The following is a 17,784-nucleotide window of genomic DNA, read 5'->3' as shown; positions in this document are numbered from 1 at the left end:
ATCATCACTATTTATCTTGTAATGATCAAATGACAAAAGATGTCAAAAGTGTACTAATTCCACAACTTAACTTTGAATAAAGAAGAAGGATGGATGCCAAGCTTATTGTGGTTCATTATGACCTACTTCTCACCGGGATGGGATTCCTTCAAAATTCCACAACGGATCAAGCCAGGCAATTAATATAGACCATTTTTAAGAGTGGCATTAAAATATTATAAATGATACATTATTTTTAATATAAACATATAAGCTGGTTTGGATATGAGTTCTTGGAAATAATCTAGTGGAAAGTAGATGATTTTAAGAATGTGATGATTATTTTTGATAAAAAAGACTTAAAGATTATTGATATATATAAATAAATAAAAATTAATAATTAAAAAAAATATGGATATTAACTTTAAGTTTTTGGGTTTTAACTCGTTAGATTGTGCTTGGCTAAGTGTGTTTGTGGGTTACAAATAATTTAAAATAAAGAATATTTTAGTATTTGAATCTTGAATGAAGTAATAAATAAGAAAGGGGTAAATTATGTTTGATTTTGTTTTGGAATTGATCTATATTTTAATTTTTTTTTAATTGATCACTCATATGATTTTAATAAATATATATTCGCTGTTTTCCTATCATTGGAATCTTACAAGTTAGTATAGTAGTACTAGTAATTTTTTATTTTGAAAATTGGTGATGTAAAAATAAGAAATGTTTGATTGAGTTTTCTAGGAAAATATTAAAATTGATTGAATTGATAATGTTTATAACCATTTATATATTTATAAGATCATTCCTAAGCGTCATTCAAATTTATAAAAAAAAAGTGAATGGAATCTATCCTCTTTATTTTTTTCTTCCCTTTCTTGGAACCCAAATGGTTCACACATGAATTCTCTTTTTTTAAATGTAATTTGATTGTATTATTAAGGTTTGACAAATTTAACTATTTTTTAAAATTAAAAAAAAAATATATATATTAAATTATTTTATATATTTTTTTTACTTAAAAATAACATAATAATTTTAAATTATTAATAATTAAATATTTATATTAAATAAATATATATATATATATATATATATTAAATTACTTTTTTATATATTTAATGACAAAAATAATATATAATATTATTATGATATATATTTAATTAATAATAATATAATTATTATATTATTCATTCTAAATATATATATATATATATAATAATTTAATATATAATATTTTCTTTTAAATTTTTTTACCACAATAATATTAATGTGATATACATTTAATTAATAAGAATTTAAAATTTTTATGTCACTAGGAAATAATATTAAATTGATATATATTTAATTAATAATATATATATTTTTAATTCTTATATTGTTTATTATTAATGCATAATTTTCTTAGTGGGTTAATATTATCGATAAAAATATATATAACATTCTTATGTCATTAACCAATAATATTAATGATATATATTTAGTTAATAATATATTATTTTTTAAATTATTATGTTATTTATTTTAACAATTTATATACATATATATTTAATTAATAATAATTTAAAATATTTTAAAATAAAAATTTAATATATTATTTTTTTCTTTAAATTTTGAATTATAGTTAAAGTTAAATTTATGAGTGAGTTGTGAGAGATATACATTGAAAGGATTGACATTTGTCAATTATTGAGTGGGTTTAGCACTACCTATATAGGTAGCATCGAACCTATTAATTTATGTGTATTTATATTTGTTACTTTTATATATTTAATTTTTTATATGATTTATTTATAAGTTTAGTTTTGTGTTTTTATACTATATTTTTTATTAATATTAATTTTATATATCAGAAATTTATAATAATAAACAATATTAATAATTTTTTATTATTAAAATAAAATACAAAATAAGAAAAACAAATAAACAATAATTTTTGTTACAAACTATCAAAGGTAAGTTTGGTTTATTTAATGTTTAATTTGTTTTTTTATTGTGTATAAAGTATTAATCAATAAATCTTTTTAATTGAATGAAAAAAAATGATTAAAGATTAATTTGTAAAGTTAATATATATATATATATATATATATATATATATATATATATATATATATATATATATATATATATTGAAAATAAAATAAAAAGTTGGTGTGAAAAAATATTTTAAAAATATTATTTTGAGTTTGAGAATAAATTTTGAGTTAGAGATGAATTAATATTTGATGTCAAATAATTACTAAATTTAGTTAGGAGATTGTTCTAATTGTATAAAAATTTTAATTAAAAAATTAGTAAGGACAAATTTAAAATTAAATAATTAATATGATAGGATTAGGGATTACAATAAGTATTGGAATCTGATTGATTCCGATACTACAATGTATCTCTATTTATATCTTTATTTTTATTTGTCGGGTACTCGATCAATCAGTATCCTATTATCCGATTATAGTGAAAATTTATATATTTTTTTATTAAAAATAAGTTATAAAATAAAAATGGAAGAATAATTAAATATAAATAATTTTAAAATTAATAATATAAAAGTTAAAAGAAAATAAAAACATTATTTATCTAAGTATGTTATAAATGTTGAAAAATATAATAAAAAAATAAATAAGGATGGAAAATCAGAACTAAATATTATTTTGCTATTCAAGATGAGGAGTGATAATAGAGAAATATTTTTGTTTATTAAAAAAGAATTGGTATGATATGAAGGTAATAGTGAAATAAAATAAAATAAAATAAAATAAAATAAAATAAAATAAAATAAAATAAATGAAATGAAATGAAATGAAATGATGAGAATGTGAAAGATTATATTTTATAATATTTGTATAGTGGACCTGAATTTCAAATTTTAGTTTTTTAACCATTAACTATATATCATTTTTGTTACCATACTTGATAGTATTTATACAAAAATTAGTCTAATTAAAGTTTAAACCAATAATTTATAACATTAAGTCTGCAAGAGACTTTATATGCTTATTTTAAAGATAAATTAACCAATACTTGTGGCTTACTCTAAAAGAGTTAATACATTTCCAACTTAATAAAACATATGAAATTTAGAGCTTGCAATTATTGATCCGACTCGAAAACATGATCTATATCCGAATATGAAAAAAAATCAGGTTTTGGTTACGTAATTTTGGAAACATCTCGTTTACAAATTTTTATATAGAGTTTTGTGTTTAATATTTTCTTACTCACAAATTTAAATCATTTCCTATGTTTCAAATTGACTCTTCCACCTTTTGCTCCAACAAATTACCCAAGCAATTCGTTAATCTCGACGAGGCTTAAACATGCGACATTCGATTCGACTCATAAAACCAACGCTCTAACCAACTGAGTTACGAGACTTTTGATCTATTACTAAACATCATAATGAACACTAAAATATTTATTTGATTTTAATGAAACTATGAGAACTAGACTCAGCGGGGCTCGAACCCGCGACTTTCAGCTCAAAATACTATTAGAGCCACGAGACTTTTGCTCAGTTACTAATGAAATCTAAAATATTATTTGATTTTAATGAAATTATGAGACCAACGCTCTAACCAACCGAACTAATCAATTACTAAACATTAAAATAAAATCTAAAAAATATTTAATTTTAACAAAACTATAAGAAATAGTCTTTGCGGGCTCGAAGCGGCTACCCTCAATTAGTAAACATGATAATGAAATAAAAAATATTTATTTGATTTTAAGCTATGAGAATTAGTCTCGACGGGGCTTGAACTCATGACATTCGACTGATAAGACCACCAGATCAACACAACTTTTTCTCAACTACTAAACATCAAAATGAAATCTAAAATATTTTCTCAACTGCAGGGCTCAAACCTGCGACTTTCGGCTCATAAGACCAACGCTCTAACCAACTGAGTACAAGACTTTGCACAAGTACTAAACATCAAAATTAAATCTAAAAATAAAACTATGAGAACTAGTCTCGACGGGGCCGAAACCCGCAAACTTTCGGCTCATTAGACCAAGGTTTTCCAAATTACTAAGCATCAAAATGAAATCTAAAAGAAAAAAAAATGAAATCTAAAACATTTATTTTATTTTAATGAAATTATGAAAACTAATTTTGTCGGAGCTCGAACTCGCGACATTTTTGAGCTAGGAGACTTTTTTCTCAATTACAAAACATAAAAATAGATCTAAATTTTTTATTTGATTTTAATGAAACTATGAGTACTAGTCCTCGACGGGCTCAAACTCGCGACTTTCGGCTCATAAGACCAAAAGAGTTTTGAGACGAACTCATGACCTTCGACTTATAAAGCAAAATGCTCTAACCAACCAAACTACTCAACTACTAAACATTTAAATGATATCTAAAACATTTATTAGATTTTAATAAAACTATGAGAACTAGTTTCGACAAGCTAGAACCCGCGACTTGTGACTCATAAGACCAATACTCTAGCCAACTATGCTAGGAGACTTTGCTCAAGTACTAAACATCAAATAAAACCGAAAATATTTATTTGATTTTAAATTAAACTATGCGAACTAGTCTCAACAAGGCTCCAACCCACGACTTTTAGGCTTATAAGACCAAAGCTCTAACGCTCATAAGACCAACGCTCTAACCAACTGAGCTACGAGGCCTTGCTCAAGTACAAAGATCAAAATAAAATCTAAAACATTTATTTGATTTTAATGAAACTACGAGCAATAGTCCTCGGTGGGGCTGGAACTCGCGCCCTTCGACTCATAAGATCAACGAAGCTATTGACGATCTCATGATCTTCAGCTCATAGGAGCAACGCTCTAACCAACCAAGCTAATTAACTAAAAAACATTTAAATAAAATATAAAATAATTATTTGATTTTACTAAAAATATGAGCACTAATACTCGGGTGCTCGAATTCGCAACCAAACCCATGACCTTCGACTCATAAGACCAACGCTCTAACCAACTTAACTACTAAGAATTTAAATGATATCAAAATAATTATTTTATTTTAATGAAACTATGTAGTTTCGGCAGGGCTCTACCTCACGACCTTCAACTCATAAGAGCTACACTCTAACCAACTATGCTATGAGACATAGCACAAATAGAAAACATCAAAATGAAATCTAATACATTTATTTGATTTTAATGAAATTATGAAAACTAGTTTTGGCGGGACTTGAAATCGCGACATTGATGAGCTACGAGATTTTTTCTCAACTACTAAAAATCAAAACAAAATTTAAAATATTTATTTGATTTTATTGAAACTATGAGCACTAGTCCTCGGCGGGGCTCGAACCCGTGGCCTTTGGCTCATAAGTCATAAAACCAATGGAGCTTTGAGACGAACCGATGACCTTTGGCTCATAGGAGCAACACTCTAACCAACCGAGCTACTTAACTTCCAAACATTTAAATGAAATCTAAAATATTTATTTGATTTTAATGAAACTATGAAAACTAATCTCGGCGGGCTTGAACTTGCAATCTTCAGCTCATAAGACCAATGCTCTAACCAACTGAGTTTGCTCAAAATGAAATCTAAAACATTTTTTTCTTTTTATGAAACTATGAGAACTAGTCTCAACGGGGTGGAACCCGCGATCTTTAGCTCATAAGACCAAACACTAACCAACCGAGCTACTCAACTAATAAACATTTAAATAAAATTTAAACTATAAGTACTAAAAATCTAACAACATAATTTATAAAATTAAAATAATTATTTTGATTTATTTTCAAATAAATGAAATTAAAATAATTAACCCTAAGACTAAAACCTAATTAAAACTATTAATTAGATTAATTATTGTGTTAATTAAAATATAATTATTTAAGGAAAATGACCAAAGAAAATAAATAAAATTATTTGGGATAAATGTTGTACTCATTTTATCTTAAAATAATTTAGAAAAATCAAGGGATTAAAATAAATTATGTAGGATGAAATGTGGTACCCATTTCATCCTAAAATAATATTTATTTAACCTAAAAGTATAAAAAAAATAAAATAAATTGGAAAAATATTTGTCATATTTATTTTTAATATTTGTGTATTTTAAAAGATCAAAAATAAAGCCAAAAGGGTAAAAGAAAAATTCATTTCAAACAAACACTTAAGGTTTTAAATCAAAATAAAATTCGTAATTGGGTGTAGCCGAAATTCTATGAAAATGCTACAATTGAAACCAAAGACATCGATAGGTGCTGGATTCACATCCAATGCCTAGGACCGACATGTCTGATTGAGGCTTTTCAGCCAGGAACGAGAGGTCCGACCGATGTTCTTTACATCCGACTGAGAAGTCAGACTTAGGACAGAGTAATCTTGTACCCGACCGAGAACTTCTAAACCCAAGACCGATGACTTTCACCCAAGAACGAGGCATCCGACCGAGAATTCTGGCACCCGATCGAGAATTCTAGCGAAGGATCGAGATGCCTTAACACCCCGACCGAGGGACTCCCGCACCCTGACTAAGGATCCTGAACTTGGTCCAAGTGATTTTTTACCTAGGATTGAGGGCACTTAGTCATTGACCGATAAAATAAACTCAGGACCTAGGAAACCAGTTCTAAGGCTTGTTTGGTTCCCACTTTCAAACTCCAAAATTATTTTTGTAATTTTGGAACCACAAACCATTTTTTAAAAATCCTGAAAAATTAAAAAATGATTTCAAAATATTTTTGGGATATTTTCACAAAATAATATTTTGACAAAGTATTGTTTATGATTTATGTTTAAACTCTAATGCATTTTAAACTAATGTTCTTTAGGTATTTTCCTCCTTAGTCGTCATCAACAACATGTACAAACATTTAAATATTTGTTGTTACAATTATTTAAATTACACTAAAACCTATGCATGCATATGATTAAAAGAATAATCGGTTAAAATAAAACGATATACAACAGATTTTAAAAAGCCAAATTTATAAGTAGAGACCGTTTTCAAAATGGGTACAAAGGATGAACCGTGAAAGCTCTTTTCCGAGTATAATCACACTACGAGCTCAAAGAAACTATGGCTAGTTACGCTAGTATGTTTGTACACGTATGTCATTTTTATTTATTTTCAAAAATCAATTGATGACTTTATTTTAAATAAATAATTTGTAAACTGAATAATTTTTAATTAATTTAAACAAACGGCTTTCTAAAAAATAAATTTTAATTTGATTACCGCCAATACCAAGATTATTTAAATTTGAATCCAAATTAATTATTTTTAATTAATTGAAAAGCTGTCAGATTTAAAATAGTTTAAAATAATGTTTTATTTTGAAAAGAATTAATCGAGGTTGAAATTCTTGAACCTCGATCTTCCACGAATCAAAGGGTTTTACTAGGGGTTACAATTTATATAATTTTAATGAAACTATAGGAACTAGTCTCGGCGGGGTTCGAAACCGCGATCTTTGAACTCTTAAGACCAACGCTCTAACTGAGCTACGAAACTTTGCTGAAGTACTAAAATAAAAATAAAATAAAAATTATAAAATATTTATATTAAATGAAACTATGAGAACTAGTCTCAACAGGGCTAGAACCCGCGAACATCGACACATAAAACCAACGGAGATATGAGACGAAGCCATGACCTTCGGCTCATAGGAGCAACCTTCTAACCAACCGAGCTACTCAACTATCAAATATTTAAATGAAATCTAAAACATTTATTTGATTTTAATGAAACTATGAAACTAGTCTCGTCGAGGATCAAACCCGCAACCTTCGGTTCATAAGACCAACGCTCTAACCAACGAAGCTACGAGACTTTGCTCAAGTAAGCACATCAAAATGAAATCTAAAATATTTATTTGATTTTAATGAAACTATGAGAACTAGTCTCGGCGGGGCTCAAACCCGCGACCTTCGACTCATAAGACCAACGCTCTAACCAACTGAGTTATGAGACTTTGCTCAAGTACTAAACATCAAAATGAAATCTAAAATATTTTCTGATTTTAATGAAACTATGAGAACTAGTATCAACGGGGTGGAACCTACGACCTTCAGCTATAAGACCAACCGAGCTTCACAACTAATAAACATTTAAATAAAATTTAAACTATAAGCACAAAAAATCTATATACACAATTTATAAAATTAAAATAATTTTTTTGATTTTTTTCAAATAAATAATATTAAAATAATTTACCCCAAGGCTAAACCTAATTAACACTATTAATTATATTAATTGTTGTGATAATTAAAATATAATCAATTAAGGAAAATGACCAAAGAAAATAAATAGAATTATTTGGGATAAATATTGTACTCATTTTTCTTAAAATATTTTTAGAAAAGTCAAGGGATTAAAATAATTATTTAGGATGAAATGTGGTACCCATTCCATCCCAAAATAATATTTATTTAACCCAAAAATATAAAAAAATAAAATTAATTGACAAAATATTTGTCATATTTATTTTTAATATTTGTGTATTTTAAAAGATCAAAACTAAAGCTAAGAGGGTAAAAAAATCAATTTCAAATAAAACCTTAAGATTTTTAAATAAAAAATAAAATTCGTAATCGGGTGTAACCGAAATTCTTTGAAAAGGCTACAGCTGAAACCAAAGCCATCAGATAGGCGTTGGATTCACATCTAACGCCTTAGGAGCGCCCGCGTTGCACATGTAACCAAATGAACGCGCGCTCGTGAAGTAGTTGATTAACTAACGCCTGTTAGCTGAAACGCGAACGAAACCATGACAAAACACCAACAGACCGCTCAACGTCCATGTTCTCGCCCAAAACGATGCTGTTTCATCCCCCGATCGTTTTCTTTGTGGCGATCGCTAGAGTGATAAGATGGAATCACATCTTTGATTTTTTAAAGATGGAACTCAACCTATAGTCCATATTTTCGGTTAATTAGAAATGTGAAAAGATTAACCTACCATAGTGATCATTTCCACTACTTCTATAGGTATGAATCATGTCTATTTCGATAAATCGGATGAAGAACAACCAAAACATCATTAATGGCTTTTGGCTGATTCGATCCACTTGAAGCCCTCAACCGACTTCGGGAAGCTATAAATAACCTTTCTCAACAATTTTGAAGCCAAGAGATCCACTCACAAGCTTTGAATCGCGATTTATAGAAAACCTGTCATTAAAGCTTCAAGCTTTTGGATATTTCAAAATCTTTTAATAAGGCCTTAAAGTTTGGATTTGAGCATCCCCAGAGCTTCCCTAAGGTCTAAGGAGTGTTCTCCAATCCTTAAAATGCTTCCAATAATCCATAAATTTATACTTCTAGTTTGAATTTGAAATTTTTATATTTAATATTCACAAGTTTGTGTCTAGTTGTTGAATTTTAGGATTGAAAATCGATCCTAAGATAATTTCTAAGTTTTATGTATATGTTAGAATTAATCAATCAACCTTAAACAGAAAAATCCAAATTTAAATTTTGAAATCCAAAAATTGGGTTTACTGCTCTTGGGCTAATCCTCAAAAATATTTATCCAGAAAGCTTCCCAACATGTTTCTAATGACGTTGGACTACTATTTGGATCATGTATGATTCATCCTGATCACTTTTGATCAAAATCAAAAATTTTCAAATAATTAAAAATTTTGAGTTCTTGAAGTCCAAACGAACAATCAGTGTTCATGTTTTGGTACCAATCAAATATATAAAGTATAAGGAGGTTATTGGAAAACTCTTTACACTTCAAAATAACTTTAAAATTAAAAACTCGGTCTTTTGCCGTAAACTGTTTTGAATGAATTAATCATCACCAGGTCAATTGATACCTTAAGATGATATTCTAAATGTTCCTAGGAGCATTGTGAAGCTACCCATACACTTAGATCAAAGAATCCAAGCCTCTATCAAAATTGAAAAATCAGTAATTTTGATTTCTTGAGAACCGACAGGTACAACCGAGAAATTTAAGTATAACCTAGGACCGACATGTCTGATTGAGGTTTTTCAACTAGGACTAAGAGGTCTTACCAATGTTCTTTATATACGACCGAGAAGTCAAACTTAGGACCGAGTAATACCCCACCGAGAACTTCCGAACCCAGGATCGATGAATTTCACCCAAGACCGAGGCGTCTGACTGAAAATTCTGGCACTCGACCGAGAATTCTAGCGAAGGACCGAGAGGCCTTAGCACCTTGATCTAGGGACTCCCGCATCCCGGCCTAGACCGGAGGGTTTCTGACATAGGACCGATGGCTCTTAGTCCTTGACTGAAAAAATAAACCTCAGACCTAGGACACCGGTCTAAGGCCTGTTTGGTTCCTACTTTCAAAATCCAAAATTGTTTTTGTAATTTTGGAACCTCAAACTATTTTCTAAAAATCCCGAAAAAATAGAAAATGATTTAAAAATATTTTTGGGATATTTCCCCAAAATACTATTTTGACAAAGGCTTGTTTAAGATTTATGTCCTAATGCATTTTAAACTGATGTTCTTTATGTATTTTCCTCCCTAGTCGTCATCAACAACATCTACAAACATTTAAAAAATTGTTTTTACAAGTCTTTAAATAATACTAAAACCTATGCATACCTAAGATCAAAAGAATAATCGGTTAAAATAAAACTTTATACAACCGATTTTCAAAACCAAATTTATAAGTAGAGACTGTTTTAAAAACGGGTACAAAGAATGAAGCGCGAAATCCCTTTTCGAGTATAATCAAACTACGAATGCAAAGATACTATGGATGATATGTTTGTACACGTATGTCATTTTTATTTATTTTCAAAAATCAATTTCCAACTCTATTTCAAATAAATAATCTTTAAAACTAATTATTTTTAATTAATTCAAACAAATGATTTTCTAAAAAATCAAATTTTAATTTGATTACCGACAATACCCGAATTATTTAAATTTAAATTCAAATTAATTATTTTTAATTAATTGAGTCAGGTTTAAAATATTTTAAAATAATGTTTTATTTAAAAAAATATTAACCGAGGTTGAAATTCTTGAACCTCGATCTTCCACGAAATAAAAGAGTTTTTCTGGGGTTACAATTTATGTAATTTTAATGAAACTATGAGAACTAGTCTCAACGGGGTCGAAACCGAGAACTTCGACTCATAACAGCAACGCTCTAAGTGAGCAATGAAACTTTTCTGAAGTACTAAAATAAAAATAAAATATAAAACATTTATATTTAATGAAACTATGAGAACTAGTCTCGACGGGGCTAGAACCCACGATCTTCGACACATAAAACCAACAGAAATATGAAACAAACCCATGACTTTCGTCTTATAAGAGCAACACTTTAACCAACCGAGCTACTCAACTACCAAACATTTAAATGAAATCTAAAACATTTATTTGATTTTAATGAAACTATGAGAACTAGTTTCGTCGAGGATTAAACCCGCAACCTTCGGTTCATAAGACCAACGCTCTAACCAACTAAGCTACGAGACTTTGCTCAAGTAAGCACATCAAAATAAAATCTGAAACATTTATTTGATTTTAATGAAACTATGAGAACTAGTCTCGGCGGGGCTCAAACCCGCGACCTTTGACTCATAAGACCAACGCTCTAACCAACTGAGTTATGAGACTTTGCTCAAATACTAAACATCAAAATGAAATCTAAAACATTTTTTGAGTTATGAGACTTTGCTCAAATACTAAACATCAAAATGAAATCTAAAACATTTTTTGATTTTAATGAAACTATAAGAACTAGTATCAACGGGTAGAACCTACGACCTTCAGCTAATAAACCAATGGTCTAACCTACTAAGCTACTCAACTAATAAACATTTAAATGAAATTTAAACTATAAGCACTAAAATCTACATACACAATTTATAAAATTAAAATAATTATTTTGACTTATTTTCAAATAAAAAATATCAAAATGATTAATCCCAAGACTAAAACCTAATTAAAACTATTAATTAGTTTAATTATTGTGTTAATTAAAATATAATAAATTAATAAAAATGGTCAAAGAAAATAAATAAAATTATTTGGGATAAATATTGTATTTATTTTTCTTAAAATAATTTTAGAAAAATCAAGGGCTTAAAATAAATTATTTAGGATGAAATGTGGTACCCATTTCATCCCAAAATAATATTTATTTAACCCAAAAATATAAAAATACAATAAATTTGCAAAATATTTGTCATATTTATTTTTTATATTTGGGTATTTTAAAAGATAAAATTAAAGCCAAGAGGGTAAAAAAATCAATTTCAAAAACACCCTTAAGGCTTTTAAATAAAAATAAAATTCATAATCTAAAACATCTATATGATTTTCTTCAATCTATGAGACTGGTCTCAACAAGGCTGAAACCCTCAATCCTCAGCTCATAAGAGATACACTCTAACCATCCAAGGTATGGGACTTTGCTCAATTATTAAAGATTAAAATAAAATCTAAAATATTTATTTTAATGGAACTATAAGAATTATGAACGAACTCATGACTTTCGGCTCCAACCAAGCTATGGTCTTTTCTCAAGTATTAAAGATTAAAATAAAATCAAAAACATTTATTTGACTTCAATACCCATAACTTTCGGCTCATAGGAGCACACTCTAAACAACCATGCAACTTAACTAATAAACATTTAAATGAAATCTAAAATATTTATTTGATTTTAATGAAACTAAAAGAACTAGTCTCGGCGGGGCTCGAACCCGCGACCTTCGGCTCATAAGACCAACGCTCTAACCAACTGAGCTACGAGACTTTGCTCAAATATTAAACATCAAAATGAAATCTAAAATATTTATTTGATTTTAATAAATTATGAGAACTACTCTCAACGAGGCTGGAACCCACGATCTTCGGCTAATAACACCAACTAAGCTCTGTGACGAACCCATGACCTTCAGCTCATAGGAGCAACGCTTTAACCAATCGAGCTACTCAATAACCAAAAATTTAAATGAAATCTAAAGTATTTATTTAATTTTAATGAAACTATGAGATCTAGTCTCTTTGGGTCTCAAACCCACAACCTTCGGCCCATAAGGCTAACACTCTAACCAACTAAGCTATGATACTTTGCTCAAATAGTAAACATCAGCACTAGTCCTCGGCGGGGCTAAAACTCGTGCCCTTCTACTCATAAGACCAATAGAGCTTTATGACGAACCCATGACCTTCAGTTCATAGGAGCAATGCTCTATCCAACCAAACTACTCAACTAAAAAATATTTAAATGATATTTATTCGATTTTAATGAAACTATGAGAACTAGTATCGGTGGGGCTCAAACCTGTGAGCTTTGTCTCATAAGATCAACACTTTAACCAACTAAGCTACGAGACTTTGATCAAGTACTAAACAACAAAATGAAATCTAAAACATTTATTTGATTTTAATGAAACTATGAGAGCTAGCCTCACTGGAACCCGCGACCTTCGGCTCATAAGACTAATTGAGCTATGGGACGCACCCATGACCTTCAGCTCATAGGAGCAACACTCTAACCAACCAAACTACTCAACTACCAAACATTTAAATGAAATCTCAAACATTTATTTCGTTATAAAGAAACTATGAGTAATAGTCTCGACGGGGCTTGAACCTGCGACCCTCGACTCATAAGACCAACGCTCTAAACAATTAAGCTACGAGACTTTGCTCAAGTACTAAACATCAAAATGAAATCTAGACCATTTATTTTATTTTAATGAAACTATGAGAACTAGTCTCGAAGGAGTTGAAACACGCGACCTTCGACTCACAAGACCAACAAAGTCATGAGATAAACCCATGACCTTCGTCTCATAAGACCAACACTCTAACAATCTATTATACCTTCCGACATTATCTTAGGACCTAAATCACCCTCCATGGACGAATCCTTAGGTTTTCTCACTAATATTTGCTTTACTCAAGCCAAAATTCCCTCCATAAATGAACCAATAAGTTTTTATCAAAAAATTTTGTGTTACTCAAGCCGACACTCCCTTCGTGGATGAATCATTAGGTCTTTTCACCAATGATTACGTTATTCAAGTCGACATTCTCGTTTCCGCTTCCTCTACTAATGTTTGACCCTTAATCACCCTCAGTGCAGGGACAGATCCAAGATTTAAAGTTGGGGAGGGCTAGAATTTAATGTAATAAAATATATATATATATTAAAAATATTATAATGTTAAAATAAGTTGAGTAAGAAAATCATCATTCATTTTATTGCGAAATCCGTTCTCACCTCATTCATTTGTTGAAAATGTTCGCTCAGTAGTAATGGTAAAAACATGCAATGTTAAAACAATAATCGATTTAATTAACATAAATAAAATTTTGATCACCAACTCTCGGTTAATTGTTAAAACAACTCAACAAGTGTAAAAACCTTCAAATTTGGCATCAACAAGTTTATAATGTACCAATTCATATTTTAAAGTTAATAATGTTTTGATCGGTAAAATCTTCAAGGTAAAATTTCGTTGCAAGCTAACAAATATCATCACTATTAAATGAGTCGATGATTTTTTTAGGTCTAAAGATTTACTAAGAGATGAATTTTGAATTGTAGAGACCGTAGGTGTAGTTGGAGAACCTTTACTAATTTGACGATCTATCTTCTTTAAGAATGAAGATATCAATGTCTTTATTTTCTTTACAGAATATTGATGTTCTATTTTTTATATACATAATTTTCAAGATTGAGTATTTTATCGAACAATTGAATATAAGGTTGAAAAAACATTAAAAAAACTAAAATAAACATTTAATCGAAAATTCAGAGTACGATGATAAAAAAAGTAGAAGAAAAAATAAAGTAATTCTAACATGATAAATTCTCAAAATTCTACATTTTCAAACATACATAAAATCAGTTATAAATTTCATAAACATAATTAAATTAACGATTATACTCATTAAGAATATGAAAATTATGAAGAAAATTAAAATAATACAATTAAAGAGAAAGGGATTTTACCTATTCTGAAATTAAAAAATAAATATGAGAATTAGTAAAATAAAATAAAATAAAATTAGTAAAATAAAATTAGTAAAATAAAATTTAAGATAAGGTAAAACTAAGAAAGAAGATATATGAAAAGATTAAGATATATATTGTTAATATACATAGAAATGTTATATTTTATTTTATTTTATTATATATATATTTTTCAATTTAAAACAAATTAAAGATTAAAGAGGATTTTTTTTAATTTTTTTAATTTATTTTTTTGAGGGGTGGGCTTAAGCCCACCTGAGCCCTAAGCTAAATTCGTCTCTGCCTCCATGGACGAACCCTTATGTTTTCTCACAAATGTTTCAATTAAATGGAAGCATCACTAAAATACATATAGTTAATTCAAATTTTCACTCATGTATACTACCATCACATCATTCCTTCAAACACATATAATTCATTCAAATTTTCCCTCACATATATCACCATCACAATATCTCTTCAAATATATATAATTCATTCAATTTTGTATCGACATATACAATCATCACACTATCCCCTCAAACATATTCATTCAAATTTGCACACATATACACCACCATCACACTATTTCCTCAAACACATATTATTCATTCAACCCACTTATATCACAATCATATTATCCTCTCAAACACATATAATTCATTCAAATTTGCACCAACATATACCGCCATCACACTATCGTCTTAAACACACAATTTATTCAAATTTGTACCCCACATATACCACCATCACACTATCCCTTCAAACACATATAATTTATTCAAAATTTTACCTACATATACCACTATCACATTATCCCCTCAAATATATATAATTTATTTAAATTTGCACTCACATAACACCATCACACTATCCTCTCAAACACTTATTCACATTTATACCCATATATACCACCATCACATTATTCCCTCAAACAAATTTAATTCACTAAAATTTGCATTTGTATGGATTCGGTGAAAGGTGATCACTTTAACCATTAGACTAATTATAATTCATGAATTTTATTTATAATTGTATGTATGCACATACATATATATATATTTTTATATATTGTAACCTAATAAATATCAAAATTTTGAATTTTTTTTAATAAAATTCACAAATAATATTTCACTCTTTATTAATAAGCTAAATATTTTCTAACAATAAAAACACATTTACACGCCTCTTATCTATCAGCAAGCCAACCACCAATCTCATTTACACTTTCACAAGCCTCTCTTATCTCTCGGGAAACTAATCACCAACCTGAATCGACTTATTATCCCTCAACAAACTAACCACAAATTCCAATGTTACTGGTCTCATATTCATCAGTAAACCAATTACCAATCACAATCATCCTCTCATCTCGTAACCTCACACTTTCATAGTTACATTCCTCTAATCACTTGGAAAACCAACCATCAATCTCAATCAACCTCTAATCTCGTGACTTTAGGTTCTTTGTTACCGACATTTTTATCTCTTAAAAAAACAACCATCAATCCTAATGTTATTGGCCTCTTATTCCTCGGCAACCCAACAACCAATCTCAATCACACTTTCACACACCTCTTATCCCACGACAAACTAACCACCATTCTCAATCGATCTCTAATATTATCACCTCAAAATCCTTTATTACCGGTCTCTTATCCCTTGAAAACCACATCTCAATCAAACTTTCACAAGTCTCTTATCCCTTGACAAACCAACCACCAATCTCAATCACACTATTAAACGCCTCTTATCCGTCGGAAAACCAGCCACCAATTCCAATAATATTTTCACACGTCTCTTATCCCTAGGAAAACCAACCACTAACCACCAATCTCAATCGACCTCTAGTCTCGTGACCTCAAGATCCTTTGTTACCGACATCTTATCTCTCGTCAAACCATATCCCAATCACACTTTCACATGTCTTTTATCCCTTGGAAAATAAGTCACCAAACTCAATCGACATTTAACATTGTGACATCACACTTTAGTCAATCAAATATATGATTCATATTTCTTAACCACTCTCAATTTTTATTGGCCTATTATCAATCGACAAACCACATCTCAATCACACTTGGTTAAAGAGTTGTACTTGTTTTGTAAGGTTGCAAGTTCAAAACATACATATACAATTTTTAATTTTATTTTTAACCATTTTAAGTTTATGGGAGGGACAACCCACAATCCGACTCAATTATCCTTTTACTCTCACATATATATCCAAATTAATCACAACTCTCGACCCGATAAACCAAGCAAATTCAAATTAAGCATTATTATTATATATATATATATATAGATAAATTAGTAAGTTAAAAAGTTGAATTAATATCGTTAATAATATCTCACGTTTATCAAATTTAGTGTTAAATTTTAAAATATAAAGTATTATTAGTTTAGTTGGTTAAATGTTGTACTTATTTTGTTAGGTTGCAAGTTTAAAATATATATATAACATTTTTAATTTTATTTTTAACTATTTCAAGTTTGTGAGCGGGTCAATCCACGATCCGACCTAAATATCTATTTACTCTCACATATAGTGGCGGAACCAAACTAGGGCTAGCACGGGCATGTGTACCGACTGACTCCTTGACTGATTAGTAGTAAGATAGAAAGAATATGATATGTTTTAAATAGATAGATTTGTTAGGAATATAATTGTATTATATAATATAATTAAATACATATTTGACTATTTTGAAATGTCAATTATAAAATATAATTAATGTAATTGATAAAGTAACATCATTAAAGTGAGAAGAAAGATTGGATAGAAGAGGCTGCTCCGCCCTCAGCTTGCATTTCAAGACGATCGACACAATAGGCACGATCAGCATGATCGGCATTGTATCGACTCTAATAACTAGGTTGTTCAT

At 28.8% G+C, this 17,784-nt stretch overlaps 2 non-coding genes across 2 annotated transcripts; both read right to left on the bottom strand.

Annotated features, from left to right (window-relative positions):
- Nucleotides 1-11,470: 11,470 nt before the first annotated feature.
- Nucleotides 11,471-11,544, bottom strand: TRNAI-UAU. Its single transcript has one exon. It is a non-coding gene; the product is annotated as a tRNA-Ile (tRNA).
- A 1,070-nt stretch (nucleotides 11,545-12,614) lies between these two features.
- TRNAI-UAU lies at nucleotides 12,615-12,688 on the bottom strand. The gene has a single exon. It is a non-coding gene; the product is annotated as a tRNA-Ile (tRNA).
- Between the last annotated feature and the right edge of the window lie 5,096 nt (nucleotides 12,689-17,784).

Source organism: Impatiens glandulifera, chromosome 1 (assembly GCF_907164915.1).
Source record: "Impatiens glandulifera chromosome 1, dImpGla2.1, whole genome shotgun sequence".
NCBI classification, from domain to species: Eukaryota; Viridiplantae; Streptophyta; class Magnoliopsida; order Ericales; family Balsaminaceae; genus Impatiens; species Impatiens glandulifera.
This window is presented reverse-complemented; position numbering and strand designations above follow the sequence as displayed.